The following is a 25293-nucleotide window of genomic DNA, read 5'->3' on the forward strand; positions in this document are numbered from 1 at the left end:
CAGAGAGAGCAGAACCCAGTCATCCCAGTTGCCCTGGCCAACAACTCATCAACCTTCAGACATGTGAGCGAGGCCAGGCAAGATCAGCAGAGCTAGCAAGCCAACCTCCCACGACAGAGGGAGTATAAGTGCTTCTTGTAGTGTGTTGCTGAGATTTTGCTTATTAAGCAACATTATTATGGCCATAGGTGACTGTACACTCCCGTATAAGCCTACATACTTCTCCTGGGTGGCCACTGACTCTAAGCCGTATTTGCATCCTCAGGGTCCAACACTTAGTCAGAACTCGATGAATATTTATTGAATTGAATGTAATATGATTTTCAAATTTTGTGCACATGGTGACAGCCCAGAATCACTAATATTTAATCTGGGGCTTTTGTTATGCAGTGGAAAACATCACGTCATTTTCTCTTATGACTCCAAGTTATAGAATTTTCACTAATAGATTGATCCTTCATTTGTGCCAAGATGGAGGAGAAGCTCACTTTAGAACAGTGTTGCCAATCCCCACGTAGGGCGCAGTCCGCCATAAACCATGTCTGTGTAGGAAATATTAATTAAAACCTCTTATTTTATTGTAAATACATTAAGTATATTACTTAAGGGACTGTGTGCAGTGAACCATATGCAGAGCAGAGATCAGTCACGAGTTAACAGTCAGCCCTCAACCAGTTAATAAGATGCATTGTAAAGAAGCCAATAGATAAAATGACTGCTATTTTAAAATATCAAAACAAAGCAAAAAAAAAAAAATCCTCCACTGCTAGCCCTGCGATTTAGTGATAGACGGTGGCTATTTCAGCTGCACTTTTGTTTCTCAGTATGATATTTCCCGTTTAAATTTCAGATTTACTGCAAGCAGATCCACACAAAGAAGGCACTAAACACTTAGGTAGATGTGTGCTTTGTTTCAATCTTTCTTCTTAAAAAAAAAAAAATATATATATATATATATATATAATCATGTGTACACACACACACACACACACACACACACACACAAATATCTGAGTTAGTTAGGATGGAAGGAGGTGAGTCATTCCAACATTTAAGCCCCTTTGACATTCGCAAGGTGCTAAAAGTCAGCTGGGGTCTCAGCTCTGAGGAATTTGCATCTCTTTGAATATGACGCTTGAAAAACCCCAGCGATAGATTAAATTTTGCCAAGGAGAAAATGAGAGAGAGGCTTCCATCTCTCAGGTCTGCTGGGAGGATCTTTATGGTTGATTTACTTTTTTTAAATAAATGTTTCTTTATGTGTTTCCCTCAGTTCCTGCCCAGACTGCCTCTATCACAGGAGCTGTAACTTCTGTCTGTCCTATCAGCCAGCGAACAGTAAGTCAACTTGGTTCCAAGTACAAGGTGAAGGGATATTTCAATCTAAGCTGCATATACCTTCTGTGTTTTCTGATTAAAATTTGCAAGCAAACCTTGGAATAAACTCTACCTGACATGACTTCTAAAATAATTTATGCTCTTTGCAAACCTCGAATGCAGGGATTGATTTGAGTGTCTGTCACTATATTTCAGATGATCAAAAATGGATCAGGGCTTTTAAATGAATTTAACGACCAAAGAAGACTCTGTAAAAAAAATTAAAAAAAAATCCTCTGAGGTTAGAAAACAAAATTCTTCTTTGTCTAAAGCTGCAGAAGAGTGTAATTCTTTTCTAATAAAAGTGGCACATCTTAATCATGAAAAATTTAAGTGCAAAAATTAAAATGAGGAAAAAATGTACTCACAAGTAAACAAGGCAGAGAGACCTATTGTTAACACACAGAATAATTTCTATGCATTTCTGCTTTTTAATATAGGTAAGCCTATAAAAATAGTATAATTTTGTTTTCTGGCTTTTATCATTTGTGATGATGACGACGATGATGATAATGATGACAGAAACATTTGAGAATAAGGATCAGGAACTCTCCAAGCATTATGTATATATGGTCTTGCTTAGTTGTCAGAAACCCTTATAGGATGGGTATTATTATATTATTTCTTTATAGAAGTTAAATAATTTGCCCAAAGTCACAAAACCAGAATATTATAAACCGGTGACTCAAACCAAAGCAATCTGTTTGCTAAACTCTGTCCTTTTAACCGCTGTGCAATGAAATAAAGCTTTTAATATTGCCATAAAATAATCATATCTCTATCTATCATCACCATCTATCTATAAACATACATATTCACATCCATATGTGACTTTTAATAATTACTTAATATAGCAGAGGCTCCATTTTCCATCCATTCCTGCTACATTCTATGCAAATGCACCCCCTAGGTTTGCAAATTGGCAATCCCACACTTTAATATTGACCCCTTATTTTTTAAATCACCCATTATCTTTTAAAGCTGTGTTTCTATTTCTGAACATCAAGCAGTACCATAATTTTGTTCCTTAAGTCATACTTTGTGGTAGAGTTGCAAAGGGACCAGATATTTCATTAAACAGCTCTGGGTTTGAATCTCAGCTCTGCCTCTTAGCACCAGTATTTTTCTGGACAGGTGTCTTGTCCAAGGAAAAGCGGGGCGTTATGAAGAGGAAATAAGATGGCATGAGTGTAACTGTTCAGAACTCAGTTGCTGACCCGGAGGGACAGGCTTATCTCTAGAAACTCTTCTTAGTAGTAATAGTTATGTTTAGTAGCTAATGTATTTGCAGCAATATAGTCAAGTCTGTGACTATACATTCTCTGATTCAATCCTCACATCGACCCAATAAATTAAGCACTATTTATTGTCTTTGGCAGATGAGAACAATGAGGCTTAGAGAGGTTCAGTGATTCTCCCAGCAACGGTTTGACTTGGCGCTAGAGGAGCCTGACTTCAGATGTGGAGGCTCCTTACCAGCTGGAGGCCCAGTCACAAGTGCCTTAAAGACTCTGCCAAGGAGTTATTCTAAAGGGCAACAGTAAGGGGACTTCCTATGAGAAACTGGTAAGATTGTTTTCCCAAGATCTGTCAATGCACAGAAAGAGTAAGTCTGGGTTGAGGGAGAACAAATAATAGGCTGTTACTGGAGCGCAGGCAGGAGGCGAAACAAACGTGGATGAAAGATAAAGGACATGGAAAGAGGTAGGTGTTTTTGAGAGTATGTTGGGGGCAGGACTTGGCAGGATTTAGTGCCCCTCTAAGAGACATAGAAGGACCATAATAGGTCAAGGGTTTTGTTTATTTCACTGTGAAGGTGGACCTAAGAGTCTCATCTGGATAAATAGAACAAAAGAATGGTCCAGGAAAGATGAGAATCTTGACTCTGATCCAACAGGACCCCAGGGCCAGCCACAGTGTGCCTGGTTCCTGAGGAGTCAGAGGGCTGAGTGTGGAGACAAAGCTGGAAACTCATTTGTCCTGGAAGTCAGGAACTCACTTCAATGAGAGTCTATGGACAACGACAGTGTGGGACGTGTCCAATATGGGGCCTCATGATACACATCCTCTGTCCTCCACAGGGCCATGGGGTGACCTCTGTCTGCTTTGGTGAGGTCTCGCTCAGGTTCTGAGCAGGGCAGAGACTTTGGAGTGACAGAGAACACCACTGAGATACCTGAGAGAGTTCCCACTGAAAGTGCTGGGTCTGCATCTCAGCCCTGGTATTGTTTGGTCTCTGTTCTAATGACTTGCTTGGTCTCCACCCCTCTGGGTGTGGGTTCTAGAGAGGGAAGGAGACAATATAATAGGTGACTTGTAAAGCCCCTCTCCTTCCAAATCCACTAACCTGCAATTAATGGCGCTATTGTAGAACACTGATAGATGTCATCATCTTTATTTATCCTAGTCAGCTCTTGCCCACACTCCGAGTTAGTGAGCATTGACTCGAGGTTCAGAAATTCACTTAGAGGTGGCTCTTGGTAGGGGACTGCGGTATGAAAATAAAATTTCTCCTAAAGCTGAACTGAGATTCACTGTCTGCTATGATTGGGAATTAGAATGCCTTAGACCTAGACCTAGTTTTGTTTCCCTAAACCTCATATAGACAAGGCAGCCATGTTGGAGTACAGCTTGGTTGTTGAAGAGGAGTCCATGGGGATGTAGCCTCTGGGAGTATACATGGTCCCTACTCCCCTTGTTCTCTTTCTTTCTCTCTTGCTTTCAGGCTCTGTGATGTGAAAGCGGATCCCCTGCCTTCTTCCATCGCCGTACCCTTAGTTCTGGCAATACAACTAGTCCTGACATGGACTGAACCTCTGAAATCTTCAGGACTGTGAGTGGTGGTGCTCAGGTGTTTTAATAAAGCTGAGTGAAACACTGCACCAGCAAAGCCAGGCTGTCACCACCTGAGAGCACTTCTCCAACGCACACCAAGTTTTCAGATAAAACAGGGTAGCACAGTCACTGGAAATATTTCTAGACAAATCATTTCTTCTCCTCACGTCAGCAAAGGAGGCTGGCCTCAGCTCAGTGGCTTCTGTGTTCATCTTGCACATGGAAAGGGTGGTGTGGAAGAGTTCCTCCATCCCTCTGGCAAGTCTTGGTGTCAGGGTCCCCCTTTGCCCTTCCAAAGGGTTAGCACAATTTATTACCAATCAAATACCCGAATGTTCTTAATTTCCTTTCCCTTTCAATTCCTGCATTATATCTCTGTGGCTGGTCCAGGGCCACACTCAGCTCCGGGGGACCATGCTACCCTCTGTCTGGAAGAGCCTTGCCAATTAGAAGGTATTTGAAAGGGAGAGAGAAGAAGGAAAGCACACCAAGGTGGCCAAGGACCTCAAGTGTATACAGTGGGACAGGCTAGTCACTGACTCCATTTCAACTTCTGCCGGCCGTCCACTAATCCCACGAGTTTGGGCAGGGGTGGGGCAAGAAGAGAGGATGCCATGACTTGGGAGGTTAATATGCCACTGGCCGTACCTTCAGTGAGTGCAGAGTCTGAGACCCCTTCCATCACCCTGCTATTTCTTCTGCTCCCTGGCCCCATGCTGCTGGGGCATTCACATAGATCCTGTTCCTGTGGCTCCTACACCTCTGCTCCTGTCTCCTCCTTCCTAAGGTCACACTCACGAGAGCAAGGCCATCCCTGGACTCACACCTGCTTTCTTTGTAAGAGGCTTACCTTTTCAAAATCCATGCTCTTAAAGGCACTCTGGTTTCCTTGCTGGGTTTATCTTTTGGGATATCCTGAACATGAATAGGCCGCTCTGAACATCCTTTCTGGATTGTTCTCTGCTTAGAAACTATCCTTTCAAGTTGCCAGTGTTGCAAGTTCTCAGAGAAAAAATAATTTACTCATTATATTTAGAATTTTGAATGAACATCTTACATTGAATCCTGGCTGGAAACAAATAGTTCTCTTGCCCATAAAGCAAAACAAAGCTTGGGTTTAAAAATAAACAGCATGCTGAGATGACAATTGTATTGACAAGAATACCATAAACAAGCCCAGCTCCCAATCAGATGTCTCTCTTATGGCATGCCTACCTTTAACATGTTGGTGTTATACATTGTCTCTTTACTTAATTAAAATCATGTACCCAACAAGGGCCAGATTATAAAAGGAATTTGTTCTTGAACATGGCTTTACATGCAGCCATTGAAACACTTGTGATTCAATTTGCATTCTCTGCCAGTTTTGTTATATATAGTCTGTTTTTTCTATTTGCAGGATTCCTATCCTTCCCCTTTTAAATTTTATTTGGGGAAAAATACTTGTCTCAGAAACATCAACAGCATTTCTCACCTGAAATTCGCTCCATGAGTAGAATTTTATAAGTTTCCTACTTGGGGTGAGCCTCTGCGTCTGTCCTGGCATCTCCGGGGCTTTTTTCCAATGTCACTCGCATCTGGCATAGCTCCCTCGGCGGCTCAGCTCATTCGGGACTTTTGTTGAAAGCCACCACCTTCCTGATCCTCTTTTATGTGGTCCTACTCTGCACCACTTGCTGAGAGAGACAGTTCTTCTTTTCAATGTCCAGTGTAAATAAAGTACAGACGAGGAACTTGCGTTGCTAGACAGACCGTAGGCAGTGATTGTACAGACGTACAAAGCATAAAGAAACTGTGGCTTTCAGGATATCAAAGGGTGTGCACGCAGGATATCAAAGCTGGGCTCTAGAAGCATGTGGAATTTGGATGGAAGCTGAAGGGGGTGAGGAGCGCCCATAAAGAGGGTGCAGTATAATTACAGAGGGAGTCTTCTCTAAGAGTGCCCAGTGCCCAGTGTGCTTGAGACACTGAGAATAGCAAGGTGAGAAAGGTGATGCGGCAGAAGATGTCACAGGAGAGAGGCTGATCGCATGGGACTTCCATTGTGGCAGGGGAGGAACATGACTCAGGATGGCCGGGGTCTTTGGCTTTCACGATGGAAAAGAATTTCATTATCAGCCAGAGACATAGTCAGGGATTCCTTTAGGAAAACAAGAAATGCGCCTTCCAGGGAGAGTGCGGGCCATCTCTTGAGTGAGGAACACATTTGCTGGTTCCTGGCTCTTCTTCTAGAAGAGACTTTCATGAGTGGTGGGTAGGGGGAGGTTGTGAAAATGGCATCATTCAGGTAGCCACAAGACAGTTTAGGGCATTTGGGTCACCTTCAGGGACCTGATGGGGCCTGTCTCTTGTTTAGACTATCCAGGGATAGCTAACAGTGCCCAGAAGATTGCTCTTTTTGTCAAACCATTTGTAGGTGGGAGAGCTAACAGTACCCAAGGAGACTACTCTTTTGTGTGACCTCTGTCCTTTAACCAACAGAAACGTCTCCTGTGTAACTAGTCCTAGGTTGGATAATTAGCAGTTCAAGGAAATTTGCAAGTGAGTGAATTTTCAGTATGGTGTCTGGGTTACTTTTCCCTATCATTTGTGTGGTCTCTGTTATCTGATGAATGTATACCTCTTTGAAGATAATCAACTGTGTTCAGGGTCAGTAGTAAAGACTTATAAATTTGAGGCTGATAGATCTGGCTGGGGCAGGGAGTGGGGCGGGATGTAGTAAACCAGACTTGAGGAGTAAGGGCACTGGGGAATTGTGTCATAGGTTCCATATTAAATTTAAATATTCCTGGTTCTTCCTGTATATTATCTTCCTGTATATTTCTTTAATTTCTTCTATCCTACCACAGTGAGAAAGCAACCCTCGGATGAGAGTAGAGCGGGCTGCTAATGCCACATCAGGGACCCAGGATCAGATGGTGCAGGTTCAGAGAGAGATGGATCATTTGGGAGTGTTCTACACACCAGTCAGTCCAGATGCCTCGGTATTTCACCAGGATGCCTAGCCCTACCCACACTAGAGCTTCCATCATCTCATCCCCTCTGCCTTCAACAATGCGCCAGTATTTCTGCTCATGAATTCCCACCTGTTCTTGTATCTAGTGGCTCCAGATCTGAAGCTCCCCTGAAGTGTTTCTGCCTGTGGACGTGTCTGTGTGCACATGTGTTCTTTTCTCCCTGTATCTGCTTTCAATTGTTTATAAACTCCCTGGCCTTTTTAGTTTGCTAGTGACACCTTAGGATCAGATGGTTCAGGTTCAGAGAGACAGAGAGACAGAGAGATAGATAGATAGATAGATAGATAGATAGATAGATAGATAGATGGATTATTTGGAATTTATTTGGAGTAGGCATCATGGACGCCTATCTTCTTACCTCATTTGAAACAAAGTCCCCTGGCCTTTGGTGGGGTTTTTCATGAGCTGTTGAACAGTTACCTTTTAGTCTGCCAACTCGAACTTATCACAGAGATTTTTAGAAAAGCTGAGAATCACTATTCCACTCTCTTCCTCGCTCCCTCCTATCATAGTTGTAAAAAGAGGACAAAAGTCTTATCCTAACATACAAGTAACAAAATGCTATTTTCCCCCTCACTTCCATGAGGTGACATTCATCAAAATTTTCATGCACAAAACCCCACTGTTCCTTGGTTTCTTCTGTTCTTCCCTTCCAGAAGATTTTACAGCAATAAACAAAGGAACAAACAAACAGACAAAAATGCTACTCCTGCTCTTCCTTTTTTTCTGTTCCATGCCCCTTGCCTTGACTTTGATGCTGTTGATGAGCAGAATATAGAGCATGTGTGGTCATGAGAAATGACTACACACATCCATCACTGAGTCCCAAATGCAAGAGGGTTCTGGTGATATCTTGCTCAAATGCATTTTGGCAAAATGACTTTGTATGGTGCTTGGATCCTGAGATTCAACGATGCTGGAGATATTGGAGCTGCTGATGTCTCAGCACCAGACACGGCAGCATGGTTATGACGCCATCTAACTAATGTGTCCTCGTGGAGGGTGACCTGTTCATAATGAAGCCAAGCATCTTGAAAATAAAATAAATAAATGAATAAAAGTGCTCTGAATCCACTGGCAGAGGGGAAGACTTTCAAGACCAGATTCTCTTTCAGTTGCTTCTGTGTTCCTTACTTAAAGATATAATGTTAATTGTGGCCACTTGCATACTACCTATGGTGTACCACACACTAGAATATGTGATATTGTGTAGGTTTATTATATCTTGTCCTTGCCAAAAGTTTATGAGGAAGTTACTGCTATAGCTCTCATTTTTATAAACATGGACATCAAAATGTGGGAGTGCAAACTAGTTCAGCCACTATGGAGATCAGTGTGGAGATTCCTTAGAAAATTGGGAATGGGTCCACCATATGATCTGGCTATACCACTCCTGGGTGTCTTTCCAAAGGGATTGAAATCAGAAAACTACAGTAACATATGCATACCCATGTTCAGAGCAGCACAATTTGCAATAGCCAAAATATGGAACCAACCTAGGTCTTTATCAACAGATGAATGGATTACAAAATTATGGGAAATACACACGATGGAATTCTACTCGACAATAAAGAAGAACAAAATCATGTCATTCACAAGAAGATGGAAAGACCTGGACAACATTATGATAATTGAGATCTGCCAATCATGGAAAGAGAAGGAACATGTGTTTTCTCTAATATGCTCAAGCTAGGGAACATTAGAGTTACCAGAGGGACTCCAGATAATGGAGGGGAAACCTCAGCAAAGCTAGAAAGGAGGGGTAGCAGAGGAAGAAGGCTGAGGTTAGTAAATAGAAAAGCTACCTATGAATATCGTTAACTGGACACTCAGTATTGGGAGGGAGGGAAAAGGAGAAACAGAGTGGGGGAGGGTCCAAGTGCTGTGTGAATATATATGATTGTCAACATGATCCGCATTATGATGTGAGAATATAGTGCACCGATAAAATAAACACATGTGGAGAATTTAAAAGCTGCTTAGTTGTGCAGTAAACATCAGGCGGAACTGGCCTTCAGCCCCAGGCAGTTTCCCATCTTAGCCTCTGCCCTCTCCACCCCTGCAGAGCCCACCAAAGGCTCAGGGACAGAATAACTTAAATTGTAGATTCCAGTGATTCATTCTAGACCTGCTAGAGCTAAGACCCACATATCTATATTTCTAATGTCAGAGGACCAGCCGAATCTTATGCCATGGCCCTAACTCTTCAGAGTCTGGGCTGAGGCCCTGGATGCACCCTGCAGGCAGGGAAGGAGGGCTGCAGGGAGAATCTCACAGGGATGGGTATGAAGCTTCGGCTGTGGGCTGCTCCGCCATGAGTGAGGACTGCTAGGATCTGAGGAGGCCTCAGTGGTAGGGTGGCAGTGGCTCAGATGACTACAGGCCTCTGAATCATCCTCTAAGTCACATGTGGTCTGGAAGCAAGTTCTCAGGCGAGACCCAGTGCTGCAGAGCTGGTCCCAAGTCTTCCAATGGCCTTCATCTTCTAAGATGGCTTCTCTTTGCCTCACACCTGGTATGCCCTCCAGATTCTTCAGGGGAGGGTGAGGGAGTCTTTAGGAGCTGAACCCCATTCCTAGTGGTGAGAGGCAGACATTGAAGCCTAGTCCCTCTCAGGTTCACAGCGGCCACCGAGGCATGGTGCAAATGCGCTCATTTATTCCATTCTGGTGGCAGCAGAGCGTTGTTGGGCTCCCTAAATAGACAGTGAACTACGAAGGTGAGATTGGCTTGAATTTTCTACTGCTGAATTTCTCCTTTGTGATAATTGTTTGTTCCCACCAATTAGGATTCCTTATTAGTTTTTTTTTTTTTTTGCTGCCTGTTAGTGTTTCTTTTTCTTTTTTAAATAGTTTATCATTTCTTTTCTTTTTCTTTTTTTTTAATTGGTGCACTGTAGTCATACATCTTAATGGGGTACAAGTTTAGGCATACATAACACATCACTCACTTAGCCCTTCCCCAATTCCCACCCTATTCCCTCCCCCTCCTTCCTTCTCATGTTTGGTTTAGTGATTGACTTTGATATGTTTGTGAATGCATATCATGTACATTAGAAAAACAGTATGACGGATGCTCAGAAGAATGAGAATGAACTTACCATATGATCCACCAATACCTCTTCTGGTTATCTACCCAAAAGAATGGAACCCAAACAACCAAACTAATGAATGCATTTTTATGTTCATAGACACACAATTCACAATTGCCAAACTGTGGAACCAGCTAAGATGTCCATCAACAGATGAATGGATTACAAAATTATGGAATATGTACACATTAGTGTATTTTTCTGACCTCCATCTTCTGGGCTTTATCAATTTCACAGGGCCTTTGGAAATGTCTCCCACCCTCCAACTTAAAAATTCAAGATTAACTCCCAGATATTTTGTCCTTGGAAAACCCACTGTATACAGAAAATATTTGGAGAACACCCTGGGACACCCTGGCCATTTGCCTCTGTGCCTCCTAGCATGATAAACACTGTTCTAACAAGAAAGAGAGCTTCTTTGTTTTTTTTTTTAAGAAAAAAGACCTAAATACATTTTTTCCAATATAGAACAAGTTCTTTTTGATAAAAACTACATGCCCATTTTTAAAATTTTTTAAAGTTTGACTCTATGTCTTCTAGCTCCCAACAATAACTAGCCTACACAACTCTGCCAAATCACCATTGTTGGAAACATCTGGAATTTTTTAAAATCCCTATTAGAAAGGTCCAGAAGCCACTTATTTTCTTATTGTTGCCTTTGACTTTTCATTTGAATGCATGGCATTGTGCAGCTGCAGGGGCAGGTAGACTAGACACCTGGCAAAAACATTGTCTGATATTTAACCAGTGAGGTTGGGGTGAGAAGTTTAGCAGAGTTTGTCTACCTCTGGAATTAAAATAAATAACTAGCTGGACATGGTGGCGCACACTTGTAATCCCCATGCTTGGGAGGCAGAGACAGGAGGATCGCTCAGGTTCGAAGCCAGCCATGCTGGCTTAAGAGACCCTGTTTCCAAATAAAAAAGTACAAAATAGGTCTGGGAGTGTAGCCCGGAGGCAGAAGGGTTTCCATGAACCCCAGTATCACCAAATAAATAAACAAAAATAAATAAATAAATAAATAAATAAATAAAACCAGAAAACTCAGGCTATCATGTTCTAGCTACCAATGGACAACTCCAAAATCAAGAGCTAGCCTACCATGGTAGTCAAAGTACCATGAGAAAAATATGAGGAAATTGTTTTGTTAAAGGAGGTCTGTGAGTCACCTTTTCATTATTGTGACCAAAATACCAGAGAAGAACAAGTTATGGAGGAAAGATTTGCTTTGGCTTGAGCTTACAGAGGGTTCAGGCCATGGTGGCCAAGTCCTAGTCAGAGACATGTGGTAGAAGAAAGCTGCTAAGCTCATGCCAGTCAGGAAGTGTTGAGGGAGACAGCAAGGGAAGAAGGAGCTGAAAGAAGATGCAGCCCTCCAGGCCGCACCCGCAGTGACCTACTTCGTCCAATAAGGTCCCATCTCCTAATAGTCCTTACATCTATCAGTGGACTAATTATTTGAAGGATGCAGAGAGAGCATCTCAAAGCCCCACCCCTGAACCTCTGTTCACTGGGGACTGTGCTTCTAACACGCGAACCTTTTGAGGGCTATTCTTTATCCAAACTATGACAGGAAGGTTCTTAGGGAGTTAGGCATCAATGATTTCAACTACATACGACTTCATTTCCGTTTTCATTTAATGTTTGTTACTTTGGCATCTTGTCATTTTGTCACTTTCTCTCCTGCACATATTTTCCAAAAGCCTAGAATCCTTCTTAAAGGGTAAAGTTCACATGATGAAGACAATCTAGTCAGACTGTGATCTAGTTGATGGAAGTGGACTAAACTCCAGACACCGCAGCATTATAAAGAGTGAGGATACAGTGCTTTCTGGGATCACAAGTGGCCCTAAACATGTGCAAGGTATTTTTTCCAATGCTATAATCTTAAATTATTTAGATTTTTTTATTTTTATGAATACTCTGTGAATAAACAAGTTCAGCAGACAAGGAGTTTGACATTTACTAGGGTGTTAATTAGTCCAACTATATATACCTGGAAGTGGACAGGTTCGGCCTTGATCTCAGGTCTGCCTAGCTTTTGATTTCCCACAGATGCCCCTAGATGACCCACATGTTGCTTTCATGGAGTAATAATCTTTCCTCTTGAGTTGCAATTGACCCACTATTAGCCTTTTTGCCATTTGTGATAAACATCCTATGATAAAAACCAAAGCAAAGCTCAGCCAAAACGAGCTCACTTGGTTCTAGTGTTTGTTGTTGTTACATGTTCTGAGTGTTTCTTTAGCTCCATTTTATGGGACCTTTCAGAGCCAGTAAGCATGGTTGCCCCTTCCCATCTCCTGGCCACTCTTGGCTGCTGCAGCACTTGTCACCCTGGCTTCTGAGTCCTTCTTCTTCACCTGCTGTTGAGAGGACAGTGTTGCTCAGTTCTTGGCCCTTGCGCCTTCCCTGCTGCCTGCTTCTCTTCTTCTTTTCCTTGCAACCTTCCTGGTCTGTTCACACTGACCATGAATTTCCAGTTTCTATGTCTAACCTGAGCTTTTGCCTAACATAGCTAAATGCCTACTTGGGGATCTCCCGGTCTTCATTTTTTTGACTTATCAAATATACTTACATGTTACTTATCATGTGTTAGGTATTATAGACATCGAGAGTACAGTGAGGGAACTATTTAAGGTAACTTCTCTATCCATAATATGGCTTCTCCTCTGTGAAAACGTTTCTCCTATTTTGCCTAATTTGATAAACGAGCTACCTTCCATCCCACTGTTTGTTCTAGCTGAAGAGTTGGTATCATTTTTCCATTTTGGTCACTTCTCAATCCTGGTCCATTAACAAGTTCTGTAAATCCCACTCTCTCCCCCACTTCTCACTCTCACTCCTTTCTCTCCTTGTCAGTTGCAACCACAGCGAACACAGGAAGGCCATCACCATCAGGAGGATGAGTGATTGCAGTAGATTCCTGACTTCCTGCTTCCAGTCCTTCAGTCCATCCAGCACCCCATAGCAAGAGCTTCCTTGGCATGTCATCTGACCATATTCCCTGATAATAATCCCCCATGCTGTTCCCCTGCCCACTGGGTGCGATCAGACTGCTTGCATGTCCACCTTAAGTCTCTGAGGGCATTCGGATCCCTGGACACCTCTCGAAACTCATGTCAGTTCTTCCTTATCTACTACCCTGCACCGACCTTGGTCTGCACACTGGTCCTTGACCACACCAGCATCCTTTCATACCCTCAAAGCCTCCTCACATGCCCTGCCCTCTGCCTGGCATGTTCATCCTTCTTCTATGCGCTGTTTTGCTGCTTCTCAGCCTTTCATGTTGAGCCTAATATCTTCCCCAGAGAGGCCTTTGATTGTACTTTTAGCCCTGTTCCAGTACTTCAGTACTTGTCATAATTGTGATTATTTTTTTACCAAATTTTTGCTTAGATTTATTAAAATCCCTTTCCCCTATGAGAATATGAGCCCCTTACAGCTAGACAGCATGATATCTGGTCCACTAATTTTATTCCCAGCAATTTGACCCTAATGTCTGGTATGTAGTGGGCCCATAACTAACACAGAATGACTGAAGGAGGGATTATTTTGCCATCTGAAAGGCAGACAACTGAGACTCCTGCTCAAATTTATTCAAATATCTCAAAGCAAGTTATTGAATTTTTTCTGAATAAAACATGAATAATAACCTATTCAGTGTTATTTTTTAACACTGATGAGCTAATTTAAGTTAAACACAAAACAATCTTTTCCTAAGTACACAGTCAATACATGTGGATGTCATTTTTCTCCCAGACCTTGGGTTCACACCAAGAAGGGTTTAGGGAGCTGCTCTGTATGGCTTCTGGGTTTGCATTTAATGGCATTTATCATTTTCTTATGCAAATTTGAATCAGTCTTGGTTCTGGATCCTTCCTGAGCTCCTCCGCTGTGCTGGCCTCTGTGGGGAAGTGAGAGCTGGGCCCTGGAGGAGCAGCAGGCTGCGAACAGAGACGACATCAGACCAACTCATGGGAGGCCATGAGAACAGCTGGCAAAGTTGTAGAAACCCACATCTTCGAAAGCCCAGGGAAAAGAGGTCCAATTTTTCCCTTCCATAGGATAAAGTTGTATTGGTGGTGTTGACATTTCTTTCTGGGGCTTCAGGGATAAAATAATACCCAAATATGAAAAAGGGAAGAAAAGCAATAAGAAAAAAGCAACCTGTGCTGGCATATTTTCAGATTCACGGATACCCCGTATCTTATTAGATGCCTACTCTTGGGAACTGATGGGGCAGGGATTCCTAGTTTTGTTATTGCTAAGGTTCACTTGCTTGGTTTTGAGAGAATTAAAAATCAGACCATTGGCATATTTTTTTCTAAGGCATTTGATGTGTATCTGTGAGAGGTCTTGCACTAGGGCTTAAGGACCTTGGTTATTCAACTTAGCTCTATGCCAGCTGCACTATGTAGATGCTGGATTAAACGGGTGGCCTCTGGTCCCATTTCATTTTCTGCCTCTGTCATTTGAGAGAGACTCTGCTCTGCGATGACTCCTATCCTTAAAGAGTGTTAGTTTTGAGTAGCCAAAACTGTCATCTCTCAGTACATTCCCAAACTGTAAGGGGACAAATTTTAACTTCTCCAGTAGTCTCAGGAGCAGGGGAAAAATATCTAAGCTCACTGCTTCCTGGCCTTAGTGGGGCTGCAGAATGGAGTAGGGGTCCTCACAACTGCTGGTTATTTCAGAACCTGGGGCTTCTGCCCCCTTCCTTTCTAGAGCACAGTGTGTTCTGTGGGACCCCTTCCCCAGTGGAATCATTTAAGGTGGTAGAAAGCGTCTCTCCCCTAATTGGCTGGTAACTCAGGATTTGCAAGAGGATGGCAATCTAATGAGGTGCCCAGGGGTCTCAGAAGAGAGATGGGTGCCAGGAATACAGGTAAGGATGCTTATTGCTGCCAGTGTTTGGTACTGAAAAAGGCTATCATTTGGAACATAGACTAATGCTTTTGTTGCAATGAGTTCTGCTGGCCCTAGGAGGAGGATGGTCATGAGAAAGACAGAATAACCTTAAGGTGAGTGTCATGCACCTCCGTTAAGATGAGGCAGACACGACTTCATGGATGTCTGCGTTAACAGAAGGACCTCAAGACATGACCCCTCAGAATGTACATCTAGCCCCGAGTCCTACCCTCATCCTTACTCTAACCAACCAGTGACTTCATACATTCATAATCAGCCCTAGGAATCTGTGTGATCTGTATCCAGAATCCAGAAACAACCAACTGATGATCAAAAATATTAAAAAAATTTTAATCTGTACTAAATGTACTAAATCTCATTATCCTACACTAAACAATACAGCATGGCAGATATTTGCATAATATACATTATATCAGTTATTAAAGGTCATCTAGAGATGACGTAAATAGAGTATAAAGAAAAAATGGGCATAAGTTATATGCAAATACTATGCCATTTTATATGAGACACTTGAGCATCCTTGGCTGGGAGTATCTCTGGGGAATCCTAAAACCAATCCCCTGCAGATACCTAGAGGGGACTATACATACATCCCAACTCCTCACTAAACTTCCCAATGGAGAAAGCAAGGACGCAGGACAGGAAAGCCGGGCATGGTGGCACCTCCCTGTAATTCTAGCATTTAGAAGGCTGAGACAGGAGGATTGTAGATTCAAGGCTAGCCTCAGCAATTCAGCAAAATAAAAAAAATAAAATAGGGCTGGGGGTGTTTCAAAATAAAAAAAAATTAAATAGGGCTGGGGGTGTAGCTCAGAGCACTCTTGGTTTCAATCCTTAGTACCAAAAGAGAGAGGAGAGAAAGAGAGAGAGAGAGAGAGAGAGAAAGAGAGAGAGAGAGAGAGAGAGAGAGAGAGAGAGAGAGAGAGAGAGAGAGAGAGTCTGCTGACACAAATCTCAGTAGCTAGCAGATCATTGTCAGCAAGGTGGCTGGGTGTGGGCCAGACAGTAGAGTTCTGAAGGCAGAGAAGAATAGAATTTCTTTGCATAAGAGATGCTCAGGCACTTGGAGACTTCCTCCATCCAGTGAAGTAGAATGGACATTGAGAGACCCTGGGAGAACAGGAGAGCATCAAGTTGACATTGGGAAGGCCAGTCCCTGTGGCCAGTGTGTGAGGAAACTCAGGTGACGGCCAGGCTTTGACCTTGAATTTTTTATTTTTTTGCAGTACTGGGGATGGAACCCAGCAGCATTCTACCTCTGAGCTACACCTCCAGCCTATTTTTAATTTTTTTTATTTTGAAACAGGGTCTCACTGAGTTGCAGAGGACCTCCCTAAGTAGCTGAGCCTGTCCTTAAATCGTGATCCTCCTGTCTCAGCCTCACGCATGCTGGGATTACAAGTGTGCACCACCACACCCGGCTTTGACCTTGAATTCTTGCCTCCTCTGCTAGTGAGACCATCTCATGCTTATGTTGTCACTAACCCTCTGCCAGCTTTGGCCTTTGAATAAATGGGGCTGCACAGAGGCTGGTGTCTGTGGTGCCTTGGGGAAGAAACAATGTGTGGTGATGCTGAGCATGGACCAAGGGGCGTGGCCAGGAGGTGGAGATGTGCAGGCGACGGATGCAGACGCCAGTGAGACCAGCAATGAAGAGGAAGAAGAGGCCACAGGAGTGGGACAACCGATTCTCTTGAGTCAAAAAAATTCCATACAAACATAGAAGAGGACTAGAGCGCTGCACAGCTGAGAAGGATTCCTCAGGTCACATAGCAGGCTGAAGGGAGGGGCCCGGAGCATCGTGCATGCACAACGGAAAACAAAATGACTGTAGAATCAGGTCCAGGCCAGCTCAGCACACCCACAGATTCCACCAAGGCCTTAGGACAGGCAGCTGGCGGGGTTTGCAATGTTCCCTGGGCTTTCCCAGCCCCCAAGGATCCCAGGGGTCCTGTGTGACTTCCTCTGCCTCTCTCTCCGGCCCACAGGCACCCTGACCTTCCTATCCCTTCTGCTTCCTCCCCGACACACTTCCCAAATGGATCCATTGTCCCAGGCTCTGCATGTAGGCAACCCACAGGCCACAAGATGGGAGAAGCAGATGGATTACACTAGCGGCAAATGGAAGGAGAAATCCAGAAGGAATGAACACAACCAAGCCAGAGGCAGAACTGCAGGCTCCGCGCTGCACGCACACACACACACTCATTCATTCATTCACTCGAATCGACCCATTCACTCATTCGGCACCACCCATGCACCCAGGAAACCCACTCGGTCCCTGCGCACGCCGGCCAGCCTGACATTCTCACAGGAGTTCTCTTCTGGGGTTCTTTCCTCCTTCACCCCAAATCTCCATCTGTCCCTTTTCTCCTCTCTTTTCCTTCCCAATGGCAGTTTTTTTTTTTTTTCATTTCAGAAGAAAACTTATGAAAATTGTTGAAACGCACACTACAAAGGGAAACCTTATTTTTTTTCACATTCAGTGGAAAGCTCCGCACCCCCAACCCCCCAAAAAAGGCAGCCATGTCAAAGACACTGCCTCCCCCCTTTGACATTCATGCCGTGCTCAGAGTCAGCTGGGGTCTGGGCTCTGACAAATTTGCATCTCTTTGAATGTGACGCTTGAAAAAAGCCAGGGCCGCTAGATTAAAATTTTTTTTTTTTTCCGTCGAGAAAATGAGAAAAGCCTCTATCTCTCGGCAGTCTACTGGGAAGATCTTTATTCTGATTCTTGTTAGAATTGTTTATCACCCTGACAGGCCAGACCCGGACGAGATAAAGGCTCGGCTGCATCACGGGGCCTGACAGAGGTAGGACATGCAGAAAAATGAAAGGAGCAGGAGAAAATATTATTAATAGATGCCGACTCGCTTTGCCTGCGTGGCACGTCAGGAAAGGGAGAGGGAGCCACGGCTTGATTGCGGGCCTATGAAGTTCTGTCCAAAAAAGAAGCTATTTTTCATTAAGTGATAGAAGGGCCTTTTTCATGTTCTTTCCTGAGGAGCTGATAACTTATGCAGTTTATTCTAACCCTGCTGATTTCTGTCAGGGGAAGCAAACTCCTGAAAGATGCCTTCCACTTGTCCTTTTCAGAGAGAGGGGGCTGGGTTGACAGACACACCAGCGGAGTCGGGAGGCCGGGGCTGGACCCTCTCAAGGTCCCCGCATTCTGGGGGTGGACGTTCCCGCTTGTGAGTGTGGTTCCGGACTAATCCGATTGCCCCTTCAGCCTCTATGGGAACTGTCTGCTTTGTCAATGAAGTCTCTGTCTGACCCTCTTCCTAGAAATATACAGGTGCTCTCCTGTGTGGGAACCATCTGGGCCACCCTGCTGTTTAGTATTAGTCTGCACAGGCTGCTGTAACAAAATACCACACGCTGGCTGGCTTCACCAGCAGAATTCTACATTTACAGTCCTGGAGGCTGAAAGTCCCTGGTTAAGGTGTTTGCGGGTTGGCTGCTCTGGAAGCCTCTCTCCTGGGCTGGGCTCGTAGATGGGTAGGGTCCTGACAGGCCTCTCTTCTGTGTCTGCTCACTCTTTGTGTCTCTTCCTCTTCCTCTGAAAGCCCCACCTCATGACCTCATTTCACCTTAGTTATTACCATGTGGGCTTACTCCAGATCCAGACTTCTTCTGAGGATTACGCTCTCAACGCAGCAATGTGGGGAAGAAACAATGGAGTCCTTACAGGTCTGCAGCAGTCCTTTCTACTTGAGTTTTCTCTGGATTCAGGAGGCAGAAGCCGAGTGGGGCTTGAGGACAGCCCTGCCTGAAGCCACTCTGACGCTGAAATAGTAGGATTTGTTAAGTGAGGACCGTGCCGGACAGACTGTCTTTCATGTACCATTTTACTTACGCACTTGAAAAAGCAGAGCTAAGTCAGAGATGCAATTTCAGCTCTGAAAGAGCCTACAATTAGTTGGACAAAAAGCTAGATGTGTTTATTCTTCTTAATTTTTATATATTTACTTTCCCTCTTCATTCCTCAGTTTCTGTGTCTCTAAATTGGGACTAATAATGCTATCACCCTCATATCATTTCTCTGGGTATTAATGAGAGTGGCTCAGGGAGATACGTATACATACACACCTACATACACGCATAGATACACACATTTATTCATCACATGGTTGCTGGTACTGAATGAACACAACACAACTTTCATTAACTGCCTAGAGCAGGATCCGACATGACGCACTGAATTTGACAACTCTTTGAGTAAATAAATGTGGTGTACATCATGGACCAAGTATTGTCTTGGGCCTCAAGGTGACATTTAGATTATAGTTTATTAAGTTTTATTACATATATATATAATATAAATAGATAGATAGATAGATAGATAGATAGATAGATAGATGTATAGATAGCATGAAACCCTGTGGACCAGAAGCAGGACACCAAAGTCACCTGAAGAGGAAGTCAAAAGATAATTTCTAGAGGAGATAGTTGAGCTAGGTCTTAAAGATGAATCCCAAGAGCCAAGACAGCTGAAGTTTGCATCCTGAGAAGGGGTGTGAGTGAGTGTGCTCCAGGAAGAACAGGCAGCAGGAATAGAGCCAGATGTGCCTGGAGTATGTTACATGTTGCAGAACTTTAAAGGTGGGACATTTAAATGGGGCATGCAACATGACTGCAGGTTCTGGGAGAGAGAGGTGAAAACATCATTTATTAAGGGCCATGTTAAGGTCCAGACCCAAAGCAAACGGGCTGGGAAGCCATGGCAAGGTTTTGAGAAGAGGCATAGCATGGGTGGGCTTAGATCATGTTGAGGTCCTCTTGCATCTTGTACTATTCAAATCCTGTTTGGCATTTGCAGACTGACTATTCTATTGCCCCACTAACTCTAGTCTGGCATCTGTCATTCAGGTCACCTGGACCTTCGTTCAGTGTATGGAGTGACCAGAGCTAAGCCAACCAGGCATCCTTGGAAGCTGTGTCTTCAGTAGAGTGATGGCATCCCGAAGAAGTGACTGGAGCAGGCCCATCCCAGCACAAGTGCTTGGAGACAGTCTGAACCACCAGTGATGGGAGCCCATGGGTTCCCATCCCAGCTACAGTGTCACAGGAGCCCTCAGTCTCACAGACCTGCTGCACCCACTGACCATGCTGCTGAGATCTGCTGAATCTTCAGCCTCCCATCCTGTCTTCTAACACGGTGTCTGTCCTTCTGTGGACAGACAGAGCTGAGAAGATTGCAAGAGACTTCAAGAAAATGAGGTCTTCAGGTCCACCCCCCTGTAATAAAGAGGACAGAAGGACAAGTGAGGGAGCTGAGAACCAACACATGTACATACATGTACACACATGTACACACATGTACCATCTCTGATCACTCTCTTACAGAAGTGGTCCAGAGCAGATTTACGCCAGATCAACAATGTCAACCACACACCAAGTCAGCAGATACAGAAGCCAATAAGGACCAGAGTACATGCTCAAAAGTAGCCATTACCTGAGTGCAATAATTTTTTCCTATCTCATCCAATCTTCTAATCTAATTTCCAGTCTCCTAAATTGAGTACTATATCAGTGTTTGCTGACTGCCTGACTGATCACTGGGGATCTTTTTATTCAATGATAGGTATAGGTAAAAGTTAAAAACAAAACAAAACCAACAACAAAAAAACCTCTTTTTATTTTTAATTCTTATACACGGCTTAAAGACTTTTGCTTCCTGCATGTGTGATCTTCAGTGTGTGGCCAGGATGTTCTGTAAAATGGCTCTCTGTGAATCACATGAACACTGTCTAAGACTGGTTGAACTATTGAAATAATTACACACCCCTCCCAATATATAAGGCTTCGATGTAATAACATCTGGGTGGGCACACCTGGTTTGCGGTTTTCTCCATACAGTGACTCAAGGACCCAAGCTCCTGCCGTCCTGTGGCTCTGCCAATCACAAGGTCATCTAGCATCCTTCTTACATCATCTGCATCCAGTTGCCCAAAGTGGATGGAGAGTACCAGGGGAAACCCACTGTTTCTTGAAGGCTCAGCAGAAGCAACACACATCATTTCGGCACATTCCCTTGTCAAGGAGACTATGTGTGTATGTGCGTGTATGCATGTGTGTGTGCATGCCTGTGTATGTGTGTGTGTGTGCACCTGTGTGTGTATCTGTGTGGTGCAATATTTTTAATTCTTTCCGACACAGTCATGAACTACCATCACAAGATTGACAGAGTCAGTTTAAAAATCATGTCAACATGGGCCAGGCGTGGTGGTGCACGCTTGTAATCCCCGCGCTTGGGAGGCAGAGACAGGAGGATCGCGCAGGTTCGAAGCCAGCCACGCGCGCTGGCTTAGGAGACCCTGTTTCCAAATAAAAAAATGTAAAAATAGGTCTGGGAGTGTAGCCCGGAGGTTGAAGAGCTTCCAGGAACCCCAGTACCACACACACACACAAAAATCATGTCAACAATAATTATTTATTTTGTCAAGTTTCATTTCACCAGATCTTATTATTTCTATTGCTTGAGGTTGTCTTTCCATTTAGCCCTAGTAAGAAGAGAAAATTGTTGTTCCCAAGGTTTTGCTGGGCACCTAGGACTTGCTTGGGAAGCCATGTACATCACTTCTTTGGCTGTTCGCGAGAACTCCCTGGCTCCGTGTCACTCTACTTTTAGGCAGAATGGCGACAACAAAGCAATTTCCTCAGAGGCTCAGAGGTGGGAAATTGCACACGAGTGTGACTTGAACCCAAGTAAGCTCCCAGCTCGCTCTGCTGCCAGCCTCCCAGGGGAGCAGGAAAGGCATCACTATCAAATGTCCCTGAAGGTCCCCGAGAAGGTCCCCAGGAAGGTCCCCGGGGGAGGTGTCGCTGTACCGGAGTGGCCTGGTTTCTCTATGAGAGGCTCAGGAATGTCTTCAATCTCACAAAGAAATGTGCTCATGCATTGTTTCCCCAAACATAGTATTTCTAGTTTATTTTTGTGCTTATGTGTGTGCACACACGTGCACGCACACGTGTTTCTCTTTTGAAAATGACATGGAGAAAAGAAATATTCTTCTGTTATTTAAAAAATCATAATAAAGCCGGACGTGGTGGCGCATGCTTGTAATCCCAGCATTCGGGAGGCTGAGACCGGAGGATCGCATTTTGCTGACAGCCTCAGTTTAGTGAGGCCCTCTGCAACTCAGTGAGATGCGGTTTCAAAATAAAGAATAAAAAGTAGGGCAGGGGGTGTAGCTCGAAGGTAGAATGCCCCTGGGTTCCATCCCCAGACCCGCAAAAAAAAAAAAAAAAATCATAATAAATGAGGTGCATGTAATGATAACCAGAAGTTAAACTGCACCCTGCTGAAGGGAGATGACAGGGTGGCCGTTGTCCTGCCCAGTGGGGAATGAATTTCGCGCTATGGAGGTCCAACCACTGTGGTGGCCGTGAGCTGAGACCAGGGCATGGTGGCCTTGTTGCTCAGCTTTGCAAGGGGTGGGGGTTAAAGATGTAAACTTCCCAATATAAATATGGGATCAAATGTAAAAAGCAACCAGGTCACCCTAGTCACCATTGTGGACTGGACGACACTGGACGAGTGGTTGGGACCTCTGCTGCAGTTGACACCGGGACATGGGCAGGTTCCCCACAGGATTTATTCTCCAGCACAATTCAGCTCTTTGTGCTTCAGAAAACCCGCGGTGCTGCCAAGGACGTGGTTTCCCCGAGCTCCTGTTTGTCACATTGCTGGCAAGTGAGGGGCACAGCAAAGTGCCCACGCTCAGCAAAGGACAAAGGCAGAGGAACTCTCTCTGGACCTTGGGGAGAAACAGAGCCCTCCCAGGCGCAGAAAGCAAGTGTTCCTACTGCAGTGTAATTAGGAGCAGCAAAGAAACTCAGACACGCGCCCCTTCTGTGTTGGCAACTGATATGACAGAACTTCATGAGGTGCAAAACGCAGGCTGTGTGTGTGTGTGTGTGTGTGTGTGTGTGTGTGTGTGTAAGCGTGCGTGTGTACGCACACACTTGGTGCTAGATGCCGCTGCCCAACTTTCCAAGTGATTTCGAACTTGAAGTTGATGAGATGGGATATTGTCCCTTTTTTTTTTTTTTATAAAAAATTGTAACTAACAACAAACTTCCCTCGGTGTAATTTTAGCAAGGATGCGAGTTTGCCAAGGTGCAACCTGTTATTGGAGAGCTACTGTTTTGACAAAATAGGAGATGTGTGCGGTTATGTCTGCGAGTAGGAAGGAGGCAAGCACAAGGGAAAAAAATAGTGGATGTATGCTTCTGAAGGAAGTGGATGTAGGAAAAGAAGGATCAGGAATTTAGATCAGAAAGCTGTTGAGATTCACTGTTGTCAAAGCCTCTTCTTGGAGGTTGTCTGTCTATAAAGGGATGCCCGGATATTTAGTTCACCCTTAAATATTCTTCCAGCAAATATCTCTGCAGTCTCGTCCACACTGAGCTGTGTGGCAGCCCTGGCAATATTAAGGTGCACAGGATATGGTTCCTGTGCTCCATGGCCCCATGGTCCCCTGGAGGTGCTCATGGGGATACACCGGAAGCCCATCAATTCCATAAGGCGTCAGAGTGACCAGTGTTTTATTTCTGTAATTAGAACAAAGTTCTCCTCCTGGTAGTAAGAGGTATGTAGCAGCACACTCACTGAATAGGCATGGGGTGAGGTGGTTTGCACTAGTATTTGTGATGCTCGTAACAATTCAGATTAAGTCTTATTAGAAAGCCGGAGAAGCTTAGAGAGGGGTGATACTGCAAAGACCTTAAGACCAAGGCCCAGCGCAGCCACTCACAGCTCAGTGACCAAAGCCACTTAATCCTATTATTCTTTGGACTCCTTATCTATGATTCAGAGATTACAGAAATACTACTGTTAGTTTGGGTTCAAAACTGACCACCATGAAAATCCAGTGGTGGAAACCAGCTGGACCACTTCTGAGTCTAGGTCCAGCTGAGGCACTTCTGACCTAGGCTGGACTCCCAGGGTGGCTCAGCTTGGCTGGTGTCTCGTTCTCACTGTGGGTCTTTGGGTAGAGCAGGGTGGCTCTGCTTCCCGGGTCTTGTCTTCCTGCTGTTAAATGCTCTTCTGAGGCCAAAGGTGGAGAGGTAAGAGAGTGAGCACCATCTCACAGGCCTCTTCGAAGGCTTTGTGTGATGGTGGTAGCCCATTGGTCAAACCATGTCACATGACCAAACACAAAAGCATTCATTGGAGGAGTGAACTTTGCCTTCTGAGCATGAAGTAGGGAGAAGAATATGTATTTCTGAGCAAATTAGGAACCAACTAATCTAACTACCTCCTATTGCTGTTTTAAGGATTAATTGTAAAAAGCAATGTAATATGATCAATCAAACACAGCAAGCGATCAATGAAGTTGAAAAAGGTATTAATAATAATAATTTTTAAAATTTCTATTAATTAATTAATTTTGTGGTTCTCAGGGTTGAACCCAGGGTGGTTATACCTCTGAGCTACACTCCCAGCTATTTTTATTTTTTATTTTGAAACGAGGTCTAGCGAACCTATTGTGCACTAGCCTCAAACCTGCAACCCTCCTGCCTCAGCCTCCCCAGTTCTGAGAATATAGGTGTGCACCACCACTTCTGACTATAATGCTTGATTTAATGAATGATCCAATTGAGATTCCGAGAGGTTATGTAAGTTAACTGAGATCACAGATTTTTAAGAGAAGAACCATAATTCAAACTCTTATTGTCCAAATTCCTTTCTTCTTTGAGAGAAAGCTATGGACCTAGCCAGTACTGGGGGACAGATTTTAAGGTCTCAATAAAGGTAGAGCATTCTAAATATCCAATTTGTCCCTATTTAGGAATATTTCAGAGTTGAGAGTAAACTTTGGTGGGCAAGCCCAAGTTCTGGGAATGGGAGAAACATAGTCGAAGTCCAATGTGCTATCCATTGCCCTAGCGCTACCTGAGAGCCAGATAAGTCATGATGGCGACCACCATGCATCCAGGCCCCTGTGGACCAGATTAGGAGACCCTGGGCTGGGTCCCCCGGGTGGGAGCAGGCTGCACCGCTGCTTTGCTTGTTCAGAAGCTCAGCGCTGG

Source organism: Muscardinus avellanarius (assembly GCF_963383645.1).
Source record: "Muscardinus avellanarius genome assembly, chromosome: 12".
NCBI lineage: Eukaryota > Metazoa > Chordata > Mammalia > Rodentia > Gliridae > Muscardinus > Muscardinus avellanarius.